Source organism: Lissotriton vulgaris, chromosome 12 (assembly GCF_964263255.1).
Source record: "Lissotriton vulgaris chromosome 12, aLisVul1.2, whole genome shotgun sequence".
Classification (NCBI taxonomy): Eukaryota; Metazoa; Chordata; class Amphibia; order Caudata; family Salamandridae; genus Lissotriton; species Lissotriton vulgaris.
The window spans coordinates 21,197,817-21,214,822 of NC_141700.1; the positions used below are offsets into that span (position 1 = coordinate 21,197,817).

The window sequence follows — 17,006 nt, forward strand, 5'->3', positions numbered from 1 at the left end:
GAGAGGTTTGCATTTCTGAGCTTTCTTGCCAATATGCATAACAAAAGTCTTGGATTTATTTACTTTTAAGCCAAGAGAAAGCATATATTGACAATACTTGTCCAGTTGGAGCTGGAGCTGATTTGGTGTTCTCGCTAGAATGACGGAATCGTCGGCATATAGTAATGCAGGGATTGGCCGGGTGTTTATGCAGGGGAGATCCTTATTGTCTACCAGCATCGTTTGTTCCAATCCGTTTGTATAGATATTAAATAAAAATGGAGCAAGGACGCACCCCTGTCTGACGCCTTTTGCGAGGCTGAATGATTCCGATAGCTCTCCATTGATGCCATACCTCACACAAACTTTAGCATCCGAGTAGAGCTCTCGAAGAAATTTCAGGAGTGGAGGATCTACGCCCAGGTTACTCAGGATCTCCCACAGCTTAGAGTGGATTACGCAGTCAAATGCGGAACTTAGGTCCACATAGACCAGGTAGAGGTTACCGCCTTTGGCCCAAGCATATTTACCCATGAGTAGTGTCAGATTAAGGGCCTGTTCTACAGTGCCCAATCCCTATTGGAAACCGAACTGAAGGTCGGTTATGATCTTGTTCTCTTTGGCCCAGTCCTGGAGACGTTCCAAGATTAGTCTCCCAGCGACCTTACCCAGCGAGTCCAAGAGGGAAATGGGTCTGTAGCAGGCTGGGTTGTCGCGTTCTCCCTTTTTAAAAATGGGTAGAAGCACAGATGTAGACCAAGAATCGATTAGGCCGACCTGTGAAGCTGCGGACATAACTTGCATGACAATTGGAGACCATAGGTCTAGGTTGCTCACAAAGATGTCAAGTGGGACTCCGTCAGGGCCGGGAGCTTTCCCGGTCTTTGAGGAAGTCAGCGCAGCAGTCACCTCCACAAGGTCGAAGTGGAGGTCAATAGGATAGGTATTATCCCTAGTAAGGACTGCCTCCCCGATTCTGGAGGCCTCAGTTGTTAAAGGGGAGTCCCCAAAGATCTGTGAGTAGTGGGCTACCCATTTTTCAGCAGGTACTGCCACGTCTAGGTGACGAACAGCTGTGGCGTCCACTAAAAAAGGGGACTTAACTGTTCGCCAAAACAGTGTGCTGTCCTTGCTCAATGTGCTCTCATGCAGTTGAGCCCAGAGGTTGTTTTTTATTTCCAGTTTACGGGTTTTTTGGGCCTGCTTATAATTCCTTCTTAATGAGGCTATTAAGGCCACGTTCCTATCTTGGCTATATAGAGCTCGTTTTAGCGCGCTAAGGGCTTTGCGGCAATGGGAATCAAACCACCCCCGGGAATCCTTATCGTGTGTCTTATGTTGGCGAGTGAGCTCCTGCCGAATAGCTTCTAAGATGTTAACGAAACTAGAGAGGATCAACTGGGGAGATGAGGTCTCCTCTAAACAATTGTATATTAGGGGAAGGGTTTTTTGAATAATCCTGCTGGTGACCTCGTTGGGATTGATCTATGACCATTTTACTGTATAGCCATTGGTTTTACCCATCTCCAGGGATTGCTGCGTTAAAAGACTAGTCTTAGAGTGGGCTGAGGAGACTGAGTTAAATATAATGGTGATACTGTTGGAGTAATGATCACTGGAGGGATCAGTACCGGTTATAAAGTTTTTTAATCGATTATTTAGAGTTTGCGAACACAGGATATAACCAATGGTAGAGGAGAGACCTCTGCCATGAAAGGTCGGCTTGAACTCGACAACGGGACACACTGATTCGTTCGCAAATTCAAGTTCTAGTGAAAAAAGACAGTTGTTTAAAGTAGTCCCAATACTGGAGTGAGCAAAGTGGGTGATGGGGACATCATGCTCGTCTTGGAGCCCGCAGATACCTTTTTTATAGTTGCTACATAGATAAACATTAAAATCCCCACCCCACACAACATGACATTGTAACTGCGAGTTCTTAGCTTTCTGATCATGCAAATATGATGTGATTTCTATCAGAGACTTTACACAGTCGGCAGGTCCAGAGTTATTGTACACGTTGATAAAATAATAAATGGAGCTTTTGTCGGAAGCTAGCTTAAGGATTTGAAGAGTTGGGGACACTGAGGGTACTTCAATAGTTGTAAATGGAATTTGATTAGAGTTGTAGATAGCTAGGCCACCCTTAGGTCTTCCGTGTATAGACGGGCTGGCGGGAATATGGAAAGTTTTATAGCCCTGAATGTGAATAGGGTCAGTAGCCCAGGTTTCCTGGAGGCAAACTATTTTATGCCTATTAACCAAGTCGATCCAAGACTGAAGATGTATCTTGGATCTAAGGCCCGCTACATTCCAAAAGATTACTGGAAGATCCCAGGTTGGTGGTAAAGTGGAATTTGTGATCTGTGGATAAGCAGGGGATGGTGGATCGAGGATCTGGGCGGTTGGGACAAGGGTGGAAAAAGTGAGTTTTGTATCACAGGAGGTTGAGGTGATGTGTTGTTGAATCATGTGAGTCTCCTCGGAGAGGGTTGGATGAACATGGCTGGGATCTTGATCCCGAGGAGTTGTCAGTTGAGAGGGTAGAATTAACAGTCGGGTACAAGGCTCAATGTGAAAGCCAGACGGAGAAGGCAGAGTGGATCCTGCCAGCAGAGTTTTTCTGGAGATATGTTTAGAATGAATCTGGGTGTTATTGATGGCTTTGACGTTGGTGAAGGGGACTGATGGTCAGTCGACCATATCCAAACATTCGTATCTGTTGGATAACGGTGGGCCTCTCCAGTTGGTAAAGTGACCAGGGGCTGGATTGCTAAATCCGTAACCTGCCCAATGGCCTCGATCTCTATTCCCACCCCAGTTCCCCACTCTCGTCCAGCTCCAAGGGGGACCGGCATTATGTCGTGGAGCCGGGGGGTAGAAGTATGACAGGTTGTGGGTGGCTATCCCTTCAGTAGAAGTGTGATCTCCCCAGGAGCAGATATGCTCAACTGTGTTAGGGTCGGCGAAATTCACTATGACGCAGTCACCCTGAATGTTTTTAGGCTCAGTACCTAGCCAGGGCACTCTGCGCACAGTGGTGACTCTGTTGTCCAAAAAAGTTGGTAGAGGTCTGTTGTTGGACAACCAGTATATAACTTTAATGACCAGACCGGTTCGTCTCCAACATCAACAATATTGTTTACTTATATGAAACTGGTCCTCTCTCCCACAGGCACCTTTGACATTCCCCACCCCTCTGCCTCGGTCCTCCCAAAGAGCACTTCCCTGCCCTCACTCCAAAGGGGGTGGTAGCACTGCTGTAAAAAAGGGGGATCAAGACTGATGTGATGTTATTATTGAGTCAGGAGAGGGTTGGCTCAAGTGAGTATGCTGAATGTGTGTCAGGACACATTCATCCGCACATTGTTTGCTTTGCCTGCAAAGCAGCAAACCTGCATGGGGATGAAGGAAGTCTCTTATTTTCAATTCCAGCTAGATCCTACACAAATGTATTGCTTAAAGTGCCATCAGCAGCCTTTTATTTCAACTCTCATCATGGCTGGATATTACCTGGAGCCTAACACCCTGAAGGAAGCAAAGACACTCTGCTTGCCTATTCACACATGATTACAAGATAAACTATGATTTGTAGGCAGGTTTTGACTTTTGTTACCTCTGTATCTAGTTAACATGCATTGTAAGAATGATATATTCAGTGAAACGGTGTTCTGGTTCTAGTTTAAACGCGTAAAAGCACTGAAATTCAGTGTTAGTTATGGCATGTGTTGTGGATTTGGTAACCATAACTGGTGAATTTCAGTGGTTTTACACGTCTGAGTAAGGACCATAGCCCAGTTTTAATATTCGCTTTTCAGTCGGTCATTGCATTGATACTCATACCATCCTGACGTCAGAGATTAACATGGCTAATAGCGTGCCAGATTACATTGTAGCACTGTGCAGTCTGAGCTCCAGCAGCTGCGCTTGAGCCCCTAAGCCTGCAGGGAGCAACGTGCACCTCGCGCTGCCCCAGCAGCTACAGTATGGTGGATTATAGAACACTCCAGCGATGGAAAACTGGGGCGCTGTAATGCATCAAATTTCATTTCAGGGCAGTAATGCGGACCAACACACTTAAATGCGTCAGTCTAACGCCTGATGCGTGGTACCTGGCAGGGTTGTTGGCATGCCGAAGCTTAGATGCTTAGCTTAGATGCACAAACTGATGGAATGTTAAACTTCATGCATATCCATGCAGGGCAGCAACAACGGGCAAATCAGTCAACTCAGCATGTATTACTTAATTACCATGCATGCATTCACACTGTGCAATGTTACGGAGTCTGTCCGTTGCCAGGCTGCACGCGGCTCTCCTATGCAAGTGCGCGAACCCCCTGAGCTACCCTGCAGCTTTTAAACCCTGGAACTTGCAGAGTAAACAGGGACCACTGCAGGCGAAGCCTCAACCCGGACCATTGTTTTAAAATGTTGCTCGTTTCTGACAAATGAGGGCGCTCCCGCACCCCTGCACAGTGCTGTTTGTTGGGGATTCGATGATTTAAACACAAAAATATAATTTTACCATTTCCAGCATCACACACTGCACTGCCCGCCCCCTCCCTCCCCCGCCCCTTAACGGTTGCAGCCCCCCCCCGGCCCCACCTTCCGCTCGCACCGGATCCGGGGCACCGGAGCCGCAAACCGCCTCCATAGAGTCACGGTCGCGGCAGCCAATGGGGAGGCCGGGTTACACTGATCGACAGACGAAGCCACGCGCGGGTCGGATTCTTGTGCCGTAGACGAGGTGATTGGTTATTGAAAGAGCCCGCCCACGAGGCAATACCTGCTCGGCGCTGGAAGAAACCGTGCTCACAGCCGCCCCCGACCCGGAAGTGGTCCGAATCTGCTCCGGAAGTGGTGGTCCAGTTCGGTATGGATTGGCCCGGCGACTTCCGATTGGCGAGGGATGCGCTAGTGTCTGGGGCCAGGTATCGGGGGGGGGGGGCGCGCGCTCAAGCACCGGCACAGGGACCTCGGGGGCACGGGGTCCGACCACAGAGACAGGAGGACTGGCCATTGGGTCGGGTCTATGGAGGTCCAGCGGCACAGGGGGTGGATGCAACCTGTAGTGTCCTGGCTAGGGGAGACACTATTGCTGACTAACAATGAGACACAGGAGACACTGTTATGATAGTGGCCAGCGCTAAACTGCCACGCCCAGGGTCCCCCAGGCTATTTATTAACTCTTCTCACGTCGCGCTGGCCTACGCTCTGCCGACACTTTTGTTACGTGGGGGGGGGGGGTGTCATGGTCAACAGGACCACCCCTAAATTTAGAGGCGACGTGGACTCTTCCAGTCTGCCGAACACTACATTCCTCCTTTACCAGGAAAGACATGTCAAACGAATATAAACACAAGTCCAACTACAGGACAAACAATGTATGGAAAAACAGTTCAGTATAAACCACCATCTATGGGGCGGGGTGCCAATAGAACAGTCTTACTTGGTGTTTTCCGTCTTAACTGTTCATCGGGCTGCAACTCTATCCAGTGTCGCCGACTAGCCTCCGAATACGTAGTCCTTGAATTTCTGGGAAGGCTTCGGACACGGTCTCAGGTTGTATCTGCTCTGGCTGTTCCGCAGCGAAGGCGTTGGGGACTCTTCCACAAGACTACTGCAGGCAGACGGACTCTCTGCGCCGTTGGTATCTTGATCTGCTGGTGCAGTCCATGGACTGGGGCTTCGACCTTCTGTGGCAGGTTGGCCGAGATCGGACTCTTCGTTGTTGGCATCCGATGGCTCACTGGGAGAGGCTCTTTGTAGCATCTCAGGCATTAGGCCATCATAGTTGTTGGATAATAACCAGCCACACGATGATTCAGGAGAGCTGAGTTTATTAACGTCTGGTCTCTCGCACTGCGCTCACCTCAGTGAACGTTCTATGTCAAACGCCCTACCAACATTCCAATGGGCCAAACAATAGCGGAGTGGGAGGAAGGGGGGAAAAGGAACATACCATTGGTAATGTCTAACAATAATAATAACCACATATCTTAGCGCACATAAACAAGATGGGATTACAACACATCTCCCCTTGTACATGGACAACTCAAGTGAAAGGTCCTCGGAGAGGAAAGGTTACATCGCTTAAGTTACATAGTCCTTTTGCCAACTAGGTGGCTGACGCATCCTGGTCACTCTGGTTTCCTGCATGTCCGATGAATCATCGTCTGGGGTTTGCTCACCAACAGCCGTTGGTACGCACACATCTGGGCAAGCACACACATTGTCTATACTCCATGTACTTCCATCCTCCAGCACTAGCGAGTTATTATTCACTCTCTGTATCCTTGCAGGTTTAGAGAAGGAGGACACTTTAGCTCGACCCACAGCAGGTCTTTTGACCACCACCCATTGGCCCACATAGAACTTCTTGGATGATGTTCCCCATTTCTGGTCGTATCTGGTTTTGTACTCCTTTTGATGTAGTTCCACCTTGTCTTTCACAGACTGCCTGTCCACCCACACAGGACTGTTCCCATTCAACCAATTAGGGTTAAGCTTGGACCCAGGGTTTCTCCCTTTGAGGGACACAAATGGAGACACCCCTGTCACTGCATTAGGGGCAGAATGATATGACCACAGTGTTTTCCTCACTGCCTCCTCTACTGGTTCACACATAGTAACAGCCATTTGAATAGAACTCTTCACCATCCTGTTTGCCCTCTCCACCATACCGTTAGCCTTGGGACAGTAAAGGGGTGTTCTTATGTGTGAGATGGCTAAATCAGACAAAAACTTTTTCATGACTTCTGACGTAAATTGGACCCCATTGTCTGTCACTAGGGAACTGGGGATACCTTCTGTAGCGAATATTTCCTTCAGGAATTCTATCATATCCTGAGTGGTTATAGAGTGGACAAACTTGGTGCTGATCCAATGTGAATGGTAGTCTATAATCACAAACATGAATCTCTGGTTGGCTCTGAGGAAATTCATGGGCCCAATTATGTCAAGTCCCAACTTGTCCCACGGTTTACTGGGAACCTCTATAGGAATAAGGGGGGCTTTGTGTACAACTTTTGATTTGTCACTTCTGCCACACGCTTCACAATCTTTGACCATGCTTTCTACCAACCCATCCATACCTGGGAACCAATAGTGTTGTCTCACTTTACTCTTTGTCATACTTCTTCCTGGATGACCCTCATGTGCAAGCACAATGATCCTGTTTCTCATTCCAACCGGGGGAATGACCTTGTTCCCTCTCCACAGCTGACCATTCATGCTGGATATTTCATTCTTCACAGACCAATAAGGTCTGAGGTTCTCAGCTAACTCTCTATTGTGCTCAGGCCACCCTTTCTCAACAAATTTCATAAGATCCTTTAATTCTGGGTCATTTTGGGAATCATTCTTCCATTCCTCTTTACCAATGGCTGGAAGTTCCACCGCAAGTATAGTTTCATCTGGTGGCTCACTTACATTGTCTTCACCTTTTATGGGCAACCTAGACATACAATCTGCAATGGTATTTTTCTCACCAGCCACGTAACACATTGTGAAATTGTACCCTTGTAATGCCAGTACCCATTTGGCGATACGTGGAGTGGCTCTCTCCAAATTCTTAGTTGAGAATAGGGGAATCAATGGTTTATGGTCAGACCTTAGTGTGAAAGGGATACCCCACAGGAAGAATTTAAAATGGATTATAGCCCAGTAACACGCTAAGGCTTCCCTCTCAATGGTGGAGTAATTGGATTCAGGGTCCTTAAGTGTTCTGGAAGCGAACGCAATGACCCTTTCGCATCCACCATTGGTTTGAGTGAGGGACGCCCCTAGGCCCTTGCTGCTAGCATCTGTAGTAAGAGTGGTCTTTTCATTAGGATCGAACATCCCCAAAGTGGGTGCTCTTGCGATGGCTGCCTTAATGTACTTAAATTCCTTCTTGCACTCCTCACACCACTTAAAAGTGCAATTTTTCTTTAGGAGTTCTCTCATGTTGCTTGTGTGACTAGAGAAATTCTCCACAAACTTGCTCATGTACTCAACCAAACCCAGGAAGGATCTGACCTCCTCTTTAGTAGACGGAGAGGGAGCAAGGGATACAGCATCTACCAAACTGGTTTTTGGTTTTATCCCTTCACCGGATGCCTTTCGGCATACGATTATACTGGTATGCTCCGAATGGCGTAATGAAAGAGGTAAGGTTCTTGGACTCCGGATGGAGGGCAACCTGGTGGTATGCCGCCGAGAGATCCAATACACTGAAAAATTTGGCACCCTTTATGACACTGAGCATCTCATTTATTCTAGGGAGAGGATGCCTCTCTACCCAGATGTTGGCGTTGAGATCCCTAAGATCCACACACAAACGAATCCCTTTGCCACCACCTTTGGAAGCGACCACAATGGGGGCTAACCACTCAGAACTCTCAATTTTTTCAATCACCCCCAAGGACTCCAATTTCTCCAACTCCTTTTTCAGGGAATCTCTCACCACCAATGGCACTAATCTGGCTCTGTGTACCGTGGGCTTGCAATGTTTTTTAAGTTTTATTTTATGAAGGAATCCCTTTAACAAGCCTAACTCACTGGAGAATACTTCAGGGAACTCTTCACACACCTCATTACCGATATTGGGTTGCTCAATCAAATAGACAGGTTCTGAGGCGTTGGGGTCTAATCTTATGCCTAGGTCCTTTTGATGTCTCCATCCCAGTAAGCACGAACCTTTCTTGGTTAGATACACTTTACCCACAGTAGCTCTATCTTTAAATCTGATGTGCATAATGATCATTCCTACCACAGGTATGGTGTCATGGTTATAACCACCCGGGTTGATGTCAGTGGGCAAGACTTCATAAACTTTGTCAACAGACTTGGTCTTGAACGTGGTTTCATCTATAAGAGTGTACGGTGAACAAGAATCCGCATAAACTCTATACGCCACACCATCAAGCAATATTTCACATTCTGGATAGCTACATCCAGTATTTTCCAACAATTCATTAACCATAAACACAATATCCTCCCTTGGTTCCTCATCATCCCAAATCATATGGGTCATTTCTTTCTTTATATCATGACACACCTTGGTGAAGTGTCCCCTCTTGTTGCATTTTCTGCATATGGCACCCCTTGCTGGACATTTTATACTATTCGCCAGGTGATTAGGATTACCACAACGCCAGGAATTTATAAAAGCGTAACCTCTTCATGAACGAGTAAAGAGCCTCACGGAAAGAAAAAGGACGCTGGGCTCCATAAATAACTCGTCAGCAAACACAGTTCGCATGTCACATAAGACTCACGGTTACTTGACCTCGGCGTCGTGGTTCACAGCAGTGCTGAATAAACGGGGGAAGACCAGAACTGCCCCCCGCGCAGCCCCGTCGCCAATTTGTTGGATAATAACCAGCCACACGATGATTCAGGAGAGCTGAGTTTATTAACGTCTGGTCTCTCGCACTGCGCTCACCTCAGTGAACGTTCTATGTCAAACGCCCTACCAACATTCCAATGGGCCAAACAATAGCAGAGTGGGAGGAAGGGGGGAAAAGGAACATACCATTGGTAATGTCTAACAATAATAATAACCACATATCTTAGCGCACATAAACAAGATGGGATTACAACAATAGTCATCACCAAAAGGGACTCTTTTGAAGAAAGACGCATTGCGTGTTACTGTCTCGTGTCCTCTCTGAGCTGTCACCATGGTGCCTTTTACCGCTGTAACCAGCCAGGGGTGAAGCTCGAAGGGTAAGCGGAACTTTCCACCAGGATGGCGGTCCCGTACCAACACTCCATCACCGACAACAATCGGACTCTCCTTAGCATGTCTCTTCACTGATGCTGCTTTGTTGTTCAGTTCACGTCAGCGTCGGACTGTTTCAGGGGGTTGGGTGTTTCCGCCCATGTTGGGTGATGTGGTATGGAGTCAGTCATGGCCCGCTCTTTAATGTCTACATGAGTCCTCTGGCAGGGATAGTACAGCCCTTCGGTGTGCGTATTATCACCTACGCGGATGATACCCAACTGATGGTCTCCTTGGATCACACAGAGGGTTCATCCAACACCTTAGGGCCCTGTCTAGAGGCAGTAGCCAAGTGGATGCATTCCTCATGTCTCAGACTCAACGGGGAGAAGACGGAGATTATGCTACTGGGCAATTCCGCACCGACCATTCTGGTTCCCATCTGGCCCGGGTGTCCTTGGTGCTCCTCCCTTGCCGAAACCCCACATCAAAAGCCTCGGAGTCTGGCTTGATAAAGCATTGGATTTTTCTGTGCAGGCCACTAAAACTGCTTCCACCTGCATTGGTCTGTTGAGAATGCTCCGGAAGATTCTCCCATTGCTTCCTTTCCAGGCGAGGAGAATCATGGTTCAGGCCTTGATACTCTCCCGCCTGGATTATGGAAATGCATTATATCTGGGAGCCCCGGCAGCAGTGATCAACAGACTCCAAGTTACGCAAAACTGTGCTGCTCGACTCTTGTTTGGCATCCCTCGCGGGCAATCAGCAAGGAAGGCCTTGAAAGAACTCCACTGGCTCCCAATAGCTGCCAGAATGCACTTTAAAGCTATGTGCATTGTGCACAAAGCTTTTCACCGAACAGGTCCAGCCATCCTGCGCCCTTTGGTCGTACCTTACATTCCGTCGAGAACCCTTCGTTCCAGCGTCCTTCATCTTGCCACGACAACTAAAGTCAATAAGGCTCGCTGGGGAGGCCGGGCGTTTTCACACTTAGCAGCTAAGATGTGGAATTCGCTCCCGCCGAATATGCGGGAAATCAGCAATCTGATGGTCTTTAGGAAGACATTAAAAACTTACCTGTTCGCCAAAATGTGTTAACCTTGCTATCTGCTCACCACACTATTCAGTTCAAGCGCTGCGAGGCCTTAGGGTATGTGCGCGCTATATAAATATAATTTTTCATTTCATTTCAAAGCACAGCTGACACGGGGAGATGCCCGGTGTGCAATGAGGCGTGAGTCGGTACTCACGGAGAAACTGGTACATTGCCTGCACAGGTTAACTCCATCTGCCAGGGTAATTTGTATTGTTTTATTCAAAGTGCGCATCAGTCGCTCTACTTCACCATTGGCTTGCGGCCATCTCGGTGTGATTCTTTGGTGCTTCACTTTATGGGATGCAAGGTAATCCGTCAGCTCTGCACTGGTAAACAGTGGACCGTTACCTGTCCGGATCTCACCAAAAAGTCCATGAGTTGCCATTAGTTTCTTGAGTTTCTGGTTTATTTCCACTGCTGACGTTGACATGACAAACTCTACTTCGGGATATCGGGAGAAGTCGTCTACCACCACGAACATGTTCTTTCCGCCAGGTAGGCTGCCAAAGTCGGCAGTCACTCTCTCCCTCGGGGAGCTTGGAGCGGGTTCTGTGATGACAGACGCTGGTTTGTCAGACAGGCTCAGTGCGAGGCACACTGGACAGTGTTGAACGACTGCTATCTGTTGATTTAGGCCTGGGAACAAGAAGAGCCACTTGTCTAGTCAGGCTCTGCGGCAGGACAAGGCGAGGGCCTCGTAGCAGGCAGCCTTCGGTGGACACAGACAGTTTGTGCCGGACTTGGTGAAGGTCTTTCAGGGTTGCTTGGGCTGTCTCCGTTCTCCGAGGTGACTGGTTCTGCAGGAGTCTCCAGTCGTCTGAGTTGACTGCTTGGATGGTGATTTGGAGGCAGTCATCGTCTTTTGGGGCTGCGATGACCTCTTGTAGGGACATCAGCAGGGGCCAGGATCGTTCCACTACTAACCTCACGAAGTCCTCTGTGGCGGCCGCTTCAGCTGCTTCTGGGAGCTTCAGGGAGAAGTTAGCAGTCTTCCGGGTGCCAGGTTGGTACTCCACAGTGAGTTGGAACTCCTGAAGTTGCAGGATCCACTTTTCGATTTGTGGGAGGAGGGCGAGACGATGAGCCTTGGAACAGTGGAATCAGTGGTTTTGTGGTCCATGATGACTGTGAATGGGTGGCCATACAGGTATATATGAAAATGGAGGCACCCCCACAGGATCGCACTGGCTTCCTTTTCAATTTGCGAATACCGCTGCTCGGTGGGTGTGTGAGTCCGCCTTGCGTAGGCGACAGGTGCCCACTCGCCACAGTCTTGTAGATGAGCACGAACCGCGCCGAGGCCTGTGGGGCTGGCGTCGACTACTAGCTGGGAGTCGTGTCGCGGGTCAAAGTAGACGAGTGTGGTGTCTGCGGACAGCGCTGCCTTAGTTTGCTTGAATGCAGTCTCCTGCTCTAAACCCCAGGTCCAGGGAGTGGTGGTCTTAGTGAGGTCATGCAGAGGACCAGTCAGATCCGATAGGTTCCTGATTAAGCGTCCACAGTAGGTGACCATGCCCAAAAAGCTGCGGACACCAGACACGGATGTAGGGGCTGGTGCATCCTGGACATCTTTTACTTTTGTCTAGTCCGGCCAGACGCCTTGGTCCGAGAAACTGTATTCAAAGAAGCTGATGTCAGGTCGTAGGAACTCACACTTTTCTCTGTGCAGGGTCAGGCCACAATCGCGAAGGCGGGCGAATACTGCTGTCAGGCGGACGACGTGCTCTTTCAGGGATGGCGGTACAAAAGGGGGCGGGGGGGTGATGGACGGAGCATCTGAATCAATCAAACACTCACACCCAGTCAAAAGATCTGGGTTTAATCCATCACCGTTCTTTAGCCCACTCTGCCACCCCAGTTCAGACATGGCTATATGCAAATCAGTCGGACCCTGTGCCTCATGGGAACAGTCCAGCCCGAACTGCCAAGCCATGTCTTCCCTGGACCGGAAACAAGCTTCCGAGGAACGGTTTCTGGCATTCTAGCTGTATTCAGCCCAGCTTGCTTGAATCCAGTGGCAAAGTGAGCAAGGGACTCACGTCCGAGTCTGTCAGGCGGACAACGTGCTCTTTCAGGGATGGGGCGTGAACCAGGATATCGTCGCTCACGTTGAGCATCCCTTTCACCCCTCGCAGGACGGTCTTGATGATGTTCTGGAACACCTCAGCTGCGCTCGAGATTCCGAAATTGAGGCGTGCGTAGCGCCAGAAACCGGCGTGTGTGGAGAAGGTGGTGATTGAGCGAGATTCCGGGTGCAGAGGGATCTGGTGGTACCCGGAGCGGAGGTCCATCTTCGAGAACCATTTGGACCCTGCCAGCTCGCCAATGATGTCATCCACCGTGGGTGTCAAATGGCGCTCTCGCTTGATTGCAAGGTTCCGGACCTGCATGTCCACACAGATGCGGACTGCGTCAGGCTGCTTCGGTTTCCTCGTGACCACGATGGGAGACACCCACAGGGTGGGGCGTGCACTCGCTCGATTATTCCATTCGCTTCCAGCAGACGGAGCTCCGCTTCGACCTTGGGGCGGAGGTGGAAGGCCACCCTCCTGTGCCTGAGGGCAATCGGGGCTACCGACTTGTCTATATGCAGCTTGATGGCCGGTCCTTTGAGGCATCCAATCCCATCAAAGAGGGGCGTGAACTCGGACAGCAGGCGTTCTAGACCATGGGCCATCACAGTGAATGCAAAGTGGATGGGACGAAGGTCCTGTGCTGTGCGTCAACTGAGTCAGGATCCAGCTCCCTCTTGCGAGACGTAGACTTTGGTCCGCTGATTGATCTGGTCATGAGATAGATCGGCCTGAAAAACACCACAGATCCGGAGCGGCGTGCGTGTGCCGAAGGCGTACACTTGGACATTGGTGTTGCGGAGGGCTGGCAGGTTGGGCTAGAGCCTGTAGGCGCTGGCGGCCATGAGGTTGATGGTCGCACCGGTGTCTGAGCGCTGCAACCGGGTGGTTTTGCACTCTGATGGTGCACATGGGAGCAGCCTGCGGGGAGCTCGAGAGGGCATGTAGCATGTGTACCACATGCACAGTGGAGTCTTCGTCCATGTCGCCGCTTGAGGAGTCATCTGGGAGCGGCTTGAGAGCTTGCACGTGGCGAGGAGTGCCTTGTGGTCGTCGCTGCAGTTTCGAGCGGCAGACTTTGGAAAAATGATTGAGTTTTCCTCATGCACTGCAGGGTTTTCCTTGGGCTGGGCAGGCGCCGTCATGTGGGAGGGGGGCGCCACACCATCCGCAGAGACGGGGCTTTGTTTTGAGCTGTAGGCTGAAGGTCTTCTGGGCCGTTGACGGGAGTCACGGGTTTCGGTGCGGACAACGCAGACCGGTTCCTCCTTGACGACCACTGAGGATTTGGTCTCCATGTGGGCCGCTCTGGCCTTGGATAGTTCTTTGGAGCATCCTAGAGTAAGGATATCCCTCATTAGCATGTTGTGCTCTTGTAGGACACGCTAGCGTAACTTAGTGGAGATGCAGCCTTGCATGAATTGCGCTCGGATCTCGTCGTCTTCATCAGGAAGGGTGCAGGTGCTGGCTAGGTCCTCAAGGCGGGCGTAAAACACATCTACAGACTCATCCGAAAGCGGTTTCGTCTGGCGAAGAAGAAAGCGTTCATAATCTGGGCTAGCGTAGGGCTCAAAATGTGCGGTGATGGCATCGCGCATGGAGGCATAATTTCTCGGGGGGCCCAGCCTCGCGGACAGTCTTCGCGATCTTGTGGATCGCTGCGCCACCTAGGTGGAGGAGCATGGGTCTCCGTCTCGGGCCGGGATGTTTGCAGCATCAAAGAAGGTCTCTAACCTCTCTACCCATGCCTTCCATCGTGCAGCCTGAGACAGTGGCGGTCCGGTGATGGTGAAAGGCTCCAGAGGCGGGATGGACGACATGCCTGCAAGCTGTGGGGCGGCAACTGGAGATCACTGGAGTGTGCAACTGCAGGGCGGCGTAATCACTCTGTGGCGCTGGGTGCAGCGGCGTGGTTCAGGTGGTGAGAGAGAACTGAAGGAGGCCAGGACAGGCTGCAGGGGTGTGGTGGTTGGGCCCAGCGCTGAGGAGTCGGGGCAGGCGGTGTGAGCAGGCAGCCTGGGAGGCACTCGTGGATCGGCAAGGCTGGGGGTGAGCAAAACCCCAGGAGTATGCAGCCACACTGAGGGCAGCGAGGCAGAGGCAGCAGGGCGTCCGGGCCGACAGAGCAGCACAGCAGGCAGTGGGGGCTCTAGCGTCTGCAGGCCACGTGGGTAGAGACCAGCGGCAGCGGCCTTAGTGGAGTGCATGCTTGCGGCGCTCAGGCTGAGGCCCTGGAAGGTTCGCAGAGGGCCAGTAGGCGGGGGCAGCAGGGCTCGAGCACACGCCTTATTGTTTCCGCGGTGGTGACGTCAGGAGTCTGCCGACGCTGGGAGCGCTGCGGGCACGGGCGGGAGTCCAGGGCACTCTCGTGTGCGCTCGCGATGAACCAGCAGGCGCTCCACACAGCAGGCGTATTTGAGCTGTGGAGGACCGAGGCAGATCTTAGGCCGTCAGCAGGCCGCCAGGACGTTGACACCTTGGGAGCAGTAGGCAGACACGGCAGGGGCGCGGGCCAGGCCATGGGGCCAGAGCGCGACAATGGGCGCTCACACCGGGCGACAGCGCGGAGCACGGTGAGTGAGAGGGGAGGCGGGCAGCAGGCAGCCGCGCCAACCATGTCGCCATGTAGTGTCCTGGCTAGGGGGCCTAGTGCGTACTAACAATGAGACACAGAAGACACTGTTATGGTAGTGATCAGTTCTTAACTGCCACGCCCAGGGTCCCCCGGGCTATTTAACTCTTCTTACATCGCGCTGGCGTACGCTCAGCCGACACACTTTTGTTACGTTGCGGGGGGGGGGGGGGAGAGATGGTCAACAGGACCACCCCCAACTTTAGAGGAGACATGGACTCTTCCAGTCTCCCGAACACTACACAACCCATGACAGTCAGGGCCCGGCAGAGGACCCTCGAGGGAGTGAGGGCCCTGAGAGGCCCACCCTTCCGCAGAGTGAGCACAAGGGGAGTGCTTGCCCTGGAAGACCCCGAGGCATCGGGGTTTCCACAGGGAGATGAACCACCTGCAGACTGGCATAGGGAGAACGAGGGGGGGGGGGGTAACTCTGCCCCTAGGCATCAGAGAGGGGGTCCACAGGCAGATTAAACACTTTCTGACTGGCTCCGGGAGGTCCAGGGAGACCCCTTCCTCTTTGGCATCTGGAGTTCCAGTGGGTCACTGGGTGACTGGCACAGGGAGGATGGGGGGGCAGTGTCCTCTGGAAGGTTCCTTCCCCATAGGCCCAAGTAAATCTAGGGGAAGAGTAATACTGGCTGACTGGCATAGAGATGGGGAGGGTGACCTCTGGCAGACTCCCTCCCCCAAGGCATACGGGCCAGGGAAGATGAACTATTAGGAGATTATGGGGCGACATAGGGAGCAGCAAGCGCAAACTGACCTCTGGGAAACCCAGCCTTTAGCACAGTGAACCCCTGGGGCAGATGCGCCTCTGGGAGACCAAGCCCCGGGAGCTCAAGGAGAACAATCTGTGTAGCACCAGCCTCTGGCACAGGAAGCACCAGGCGCAGAGTGACCTCTGCAACACAGAGCCCCTGGCACAGGGAACTTCGGAGGCAGAGCATCCTCTGGAAGCCCTCCCCGCATCAGGCATAAGAAGCTCCAGCGGTAGATCGACCACAGAGAGACCTAGCACACCTACAGGGACTTCCAGGTATACAGGAGTCTCTTGGAGACGCATCCTCTGGCACAGGGAGGCCCATATGCTTACCCCGGCATAATACATTTCAGGGCTAGATTGACTACAACAGACCTGGCCAGCCCAAGGGGCCCCAGGTGCAGAGGGACCTCTGGGAAACTGGGCACTGAGCTCCAGGGATGAGAGTATTACCTGAGTGACCAGGCCTTTGACGTCTGCACTTGGGTGTCCAGGGTCACACCTATCTCTGGGAAGCCCAGCCCCTGGCACTGGGTACTTCAGCAAAGGCAGAGCAACCTCTCGCACTGGCTTAAGGAAGGGTGGTCCGCATTTTGGAGACAGCAGACAAATGCATAAATCTGTATCCTTGGAAAAACCTTTGTTGGGTCTAAAATAATCGCCCTCAAGTCACCAGCATTTTGAGTTAAATGCTTGAACGCTAGCAAAATTAGGCTGTCACCGGCAAATACATTGTGCTGCAGACAAACCTGCCTCGTGTG

The 17,006-nt window shown here is 51.3% G+C and overlaps 1 protein-coding gene across 5 annotated transcripts in view; it reads right to left on the reverse strand.

Moving 5' to 3' along the window:
• LOC147673085 (spindlin-W-like) overlaps positions 1 to 17,006 on the reverse strand; it is a 40,844-nt gene that overhangs the window by 18,206 nt on the left and 5,632 nt on the right. For 2 of the 5 annotated variants that reach the window (XR_015302595.1, XM_086946778.1), the window contains exon 1: positions 4,585 to 4,736. The exons of 2 other annotated variants lie outside the window; for them this stretch is intronic. The gene's annotated coding sequence lies outside the window, so the exon portion shown is untranslated. Of the gene's footprint in view, positions 1 to 4,584; positions 4,738 to 17,006 lie in introns of those variants that run through there. One more of the 5 variants, XM_086946779.1, reaches the window with a different exon arrangement.